The sequence below is a fragment of the Salvelinus alpinus genome, chromosome 31, assembly GCF_045679555.1.
Source record: "Salvelinus alpinus chromosome 31, SLU_Salpinus.1, whole genome shotgun sequence".
Taxonomy (NCBI): Eukaryota; Metazoa; Chordata; class Actinopteri; order Salmoniformes; family Salmonidae; genus Salvelinus; species Salvelinus alpinus.
In genome coordinates, this window is record NC_092116.1 from 28,047,311 (window position 1) to 28,053,042 (window position 5,732).

A 5,732-nucleotide genomic window follows, 5' to 3' on the forward strand; every position below is an offset into this window, starting at 1 on the left:
TGGGCAACTAGTTGTGATAGTCTACTAGTTATCAGCTTTATGGTCAACTAGTTGTGATAGTCTACTAGTTATCAGCTTTATGGTAAACTAGTTGTGATAGTCTTTACTAGTTATCAGCTGTATGGTAAACTAGTTGTGATAGTCTACTAGTTATCAGCTTTATGGTAAACTAGTTGTGATAGTCTTTACTAGTTATCAGCTGTATGGTAAACTAGTTGTGATAGTCTACTAGTTATCAGCTTTATGGTAAACTAGTTGTGATAGTCTTTACTAGTTATCAGCTGTATGGTAAACTAGTTGTGATAGTCTACTAGTTATCAGCTTTATGGTAAACTAGTTGTGATAGTCTACTAGTTATCAGCTTTATGGTAAACTAGTTGTGATAGTCTTTACTAGTTATCAGCTGTATGGTAAACTAGTTGTGATAGTCTACTAGTTATCAGCTTTATGGTAAACTAGTTGTGATAGTATACTAGTTATCAGCTTTATGGTAAACTAGTTGTGATAGTCTTTACTAGTTATCAGCTGTATGGTCAACTAGCTGTGATAGAGGTCTTTACTAGTTATCAGCTTTATGGTCAACTAGCTGTGATAGTCTTTACTAGTTATCAGCTTTATGGTCAACTGGCTGTGATAGTCTTTACTAGTTATCAGCTTTATGGTCAACTAGCTGTGCTAGTCTTTACTAGTTATCAGCTTTATGGTCAACTAGCTGTGATAGAGGTCTTTACTAGTTAGCAGCTGTATGGTCAACTAGTTGTGATAGTCTTTACTAGTTATCAGCTGTATGGTCAACTAGTTGTGATAGTCTTTACTAGTTATCAGCTGTATGGTCAACTAGTTATGATAGTCTACTAGTTATCAGCTGTATGGTCAACTAGTTGTGATAGTCTACTAGTTATCAGCTGTATGGTCAACTAGTTGTGATAGAGGTCTTTACTAGTTATCAGCTTTATGGTCAACTAGTTGTGATAGTCTTTACTAGTTATCAGCTGTATGGTCAACTAGTTGTGATAGTCTACTAGTTATCAGCTGTATGGTCAACTAGTTGTAATAGTCTACTAGTTATCAGCTGTATGGTCAACTAGTTGTGATAGAGGTCTTTACTAGTTATCAGCTTTATGGTCAACTAGTTGTGATAGTCTTTACTAGTTATCAGCTGTATGGTCAACTAGTTGTGATAGTCTACTAGTTATCAGCTGTATGGTCAACTAGTTGTGATAGTCTACTAGTTATCAGCTGTATGGTCAACTAGTTGTGATAGTCTACTAGTTATCAGCTGTATGGTCAACTAGTTGTGATAGAGGTGTCTTTACTAGTTATCAGCTTTATGGTCAACTAGCTGTGATAGTCTTTACTAGTTATCAGCTGTATGGTTAACTAGTTGTGATAGAGGTCTTTACTAGTTATCAGCTGTATGGTTAACTAGTTGTAATAGAAGTCTTTACTAGTTATCAGCTGTATGGTTAACTAGTTGTAATAGAGGTCTTTACTAGTTATCAGCTTTATGGTCAACTAGCTGTGATAGTCTTTTCTAGTTATCAGCTGTATGGTCAACTAGTTGTAATAGAGGTCTTTACTAGTTATCAGCTGTATGGTTAACTAGTTGTAATAGAGGTCTTTACTAGTTATCAGCTGTATGGTTAACTACTTGTAATATAAGTATTTACTAGTTATCAGCTGTATGGTTAACTAGTTGTAATAGAGGTCTTTACTAGTTATCAGCTTTATGGTCAACTAGTTGTGATAGTCTTTACTAGTTATCAGCTGTATGGTTAACTAGTTGTGATAGAGGTCTTTACTAGTTATCAGCTTTATGGTCAACTAGTTGTGATAGAGGTCTTTACTAGTTATCAGCTTTATGGTCAACTAGTTGTGATAGTCTTTACTAGTTATCATCTTTATGGTGAACTATTTGGGATAGTCTTTACTAGTTATCAGCTGTATGGTCAAGTAGTTGTGATAGAGGTCTTTACTAGTTATCAGCTTTATGGTCAACTAGCTGTGATAGTCTTTACTAGTTATCAGCTTTATGGTCAACTAGCTGTGATAGTCTTTACTAGTTAGCAGCTGTATGGTTAACTAGTTGTAATAGAGTCTTTACTAGTTATCAGCTTTATGGTCAACTAGTTGTGATAGTCTTTACTAGTTATCAGCTTTATGGTCAACTAGCTGTGATAGTCTTTACTAGTTATCAGCTGTATGGTTAACTAGTTGTCATAGTCTTTACCAGTTATCAGCTGTATGGTCACCTAGTTGTGATAGAAGTCTTTACTAGTTACCAGCTTTATGGTCAACTAGTTGTGATAGAGGTCTTTACTAGTTATCAGCTTTATGGTCAACTAGTTGTGATAGTCTTTACTAGTTATCAGCTCTATGGTTAACTAGTTGTGATAGAGGTCTTTACTAGTTACCAGCTTTATGGTCAACTAGTTGTGATAGGGGTTTTTACTAGTTATCAGCTGTATGGTCAACTAGTTGTGATAGTCTTTACTAGTTATCAGCTGTATGGTCAACTAGTTGTGATAGTCTTTACTAGTTATCAGCTGTATGGTCAACTAGTTGTGATAGTCTTTACTAGTTATCAGCTGTATGGTCAACTAGTTGTGATAGAGGTCTTTACCAGTTATCAGCTGTATGGTCAACTAGTTGTGATAGTCTTTACTAGTTATCAGCTGTATGGTCAACTAGTTGTGATAGTCTTTACTAGTTATCAGCTGTATGGTCACCGTGCCTCTGCAATCGACAACCTCTGCAGGTGTGCAGATATCACCCCAATAGTATTGCTGACAAAAGCGAATGCATGTTTGTGTTATCTTTGTGATTGTAGCCTGTTTATGTAAGTACTTCACTTTCTATATATTGCTAACACTTTAACATAACTTTCATCAATACGACCTTATAAATGTTTTTAAAAGGCTCATGTAATAAGCTGTGAGAAAATGTGTGCGTACCAAATGTAGTGCCCTATAGGCCCTGGTCCAATGTAGTGCCCTATAGGCCCTGGTCCAATGTAGTGCCCTATAGGCCCTGGTCCAATGTAGTGCCCTATAGGCCCTGGTCCAATGTAGTGCCCTATAGGCCCTGGTCCAATGTAGTGCCCTATAGGCCCTGGTCCAATGTAGTGCCCTATAGGCCCTGGTCCAATGTAGTGCCCTATAGGCCCTGGTCCAATGTAGTGCCCTATAGGCCCTGGTCCAATGTAGTGCCCTATAGGCCCTGGTCCAATGTAGTGCTCTATAGGCCCTGGTCCAATGTAGTGCTCTATAGGCCCTGGTCCAATGTAGTGCTCTATAGGCCCTGGTCCAATGTAGTGCCCTATAGGCCCTGGTCCAATGTAGTGCCCTATAGGCCCTGGTCCAATGTAGTGCCCTATAGGCCCTGGTCCAATGTAGTGCCCTATAGGCCCTGGTCCAATGTAGTGCTCTATAGGCCCTGGTTCAATGTAGTGCCCTATAGGCCCTGGTTCAATGTAGTGCCCTATAGGCCCTGGTCCAATGTAGTGCTCTATAGGCCCTGGTTCAATGTAGTGCCCTATAGGCCCTGGTTCAATGTAGTGCCCTATAGGCCCTGGTCTAATGTAGTGCCCTATATGCCCTGGTCCAATGTAGTGCCCTATAGGTCCTGGTCTAATGTAGTGCCCTATAGGCCCTGGTCCAATGTAGTGCCCTATAGGCCCTGGTCCAATGTAGTGCCCTATAGGCCCTGGTCCAATGTAGTGCCCTATAGGCCCTGGTCCAATGTAGTGCCCTATAGGTCCTGGTCTAATGTAGTGCCCTATAGGCCCTGGTCCAATGTAGTGCCCTATAGGCCCTGGTCCAATGTAGTGCCCTATAGGCCCTGGTCCAATGTAGTGCCCTATAGGCCCTGGTCCAATGTAGTGCCCTATAGGCCCTGGTCCAATGTAGTGCCCTATAGGCCCTGGTCCAATGTAGTGCCCTATAGGCCCTGGTCCAATGTAGTGCCCTATAGGCCCTGGTCCAATGTAGTGCCATATAGGCCCTGGTCCAATGTAGTGCTCTATAGGCCCTGGTCCAATGTAGTGCCCTATAGGCCCTGGTCCAATGTAGTGCCCTATAGGCCCTGGTCCAATGTAGTGCCCTATAGGTCCTGGTCCAATGTAGTGCCCTATAGGCCCTGGTCCAATGTAGTGCCCTATAGGCCCTGGTCCAATGTAGTGTCCTATAGGCCCTGGTCCAATGTAGTGCCCTATAGGCCCTGGTCCAATGTAGTGCCCTATAGGCCCTGGTCCAATGTAGTGCCCTATAGGCCCTGGTCCAATGTAGTGCCCTATAGGTCCTGGTCTAATGTAGTGCCCTATAGGCCCTGGTCCAATGTAGTGCCCTATAGGCCCTGGTCCAATGTAGTGCCCTATAGGCCCTGGTCCAATGTAGTGCCCTATAGGCCCTGGTCCAATGTAGTGCCCTATAGGCCCTGGTCCAATGTAGTGCCCTATAGGCCCTGGTCCAATGTAGTGCCCTATAGGCCCTGGTCCAATGTAGTGCCCTATAGGCCCTGGTCCAATGTAGTGCCATATAGGCCCTGGTCCAATGTAGTGCTCTATAGGCCCTGGTCCAATGTAGTGCCCTATAGGCCCTGGTCCAATGTAGTGCCCTATAGGCCCTGGTCCAATGTAGTGCCCTATAGGTCCTGGTCCAATGTAGTGCCCTATAGGCCCTGGTCCAATGTAGTGCTCTATAGGTCCTGGTCCAATGTAGTGCCCTATAGGCCCTGGTCCAATGTAGTGCTCTATAGGTCCTGGTCCAATGTAGTGCCCTATAGGCCCTGGTCCAATGTAGTGCTCTATAGGTCCTGGTCCAATGTAGTGCCCTATAGGCCCTGGTCCAATGTAGTGCCCTATAGGCCCTGGTCCAATGTAGTGCCCTATAGGCCCTGGTCCAATGTAGTGCCCTATAGGCCCTGGTCCAATGTAGTGCCCTATAGGCCCTGGTCCAATGTAGTGCCCTATAGGCCCTGGTCCAATGTAGTGCCCTATAGGCCCTGGTCCAATGTAGTGCCCTATAGGCCCTGGTCCAATGTAGTGCCATATAGGCCCTGGTCCAATGTAGTGCTCTATAGGCCCTGGTCCAATGTAGTGCCCTATAGGCCCTGGTCCAATGTAGTGCCCTATAGGCCCTGGTCCAATGTAGTGCCCTATAGGTCCTGGTCCAATGTAGTGCCCTATAGGCCCTGGTCCAATGTAGTGCTCTATAGGTCCTGGTCCAATGTAGTGCCCTATAGGCCCTGGTCCAATGTAGTGCTCTATAGGTCCTGGTCCAATGTAGTGCCCTATAGGCCCTGGTCCAATGTAGTGCTCTATAGGCCCTGGTCCAATGTAGTGCCCTATAGGCCCTGGTCCAATGTAGTGCCCTATAGGCCCTGGTCCAATGTAGTGCCCTATAGGCCCTGGTCCAATGTAGTGCCATATAGGCCCTGGTCCAATGTAGTGCTCTATAGGCCCTGGTCCAATGTAGTGCCCTATAGGCCCTGGTCCAATGTAGTGCCCTATAGGCCCTGGTCCAATGTAGTGCCCTATAGGTCCTGGTCCAATGTAGTGCCCTATAGGCCCTGGTCCAATGTAGTGCTCTATAGGTCCTGGTCCAATGTAGTGCCCTATAGGCCCTGGTCCAATGTAGTGCTCTATAGGTCCTGGTCCAATGTAGTGCCCTATAGGCCCTGGTCCAATGTAGTGCTCTATAGGTCCTGGTCCAATGTAGTGCCCTATAGGCCCT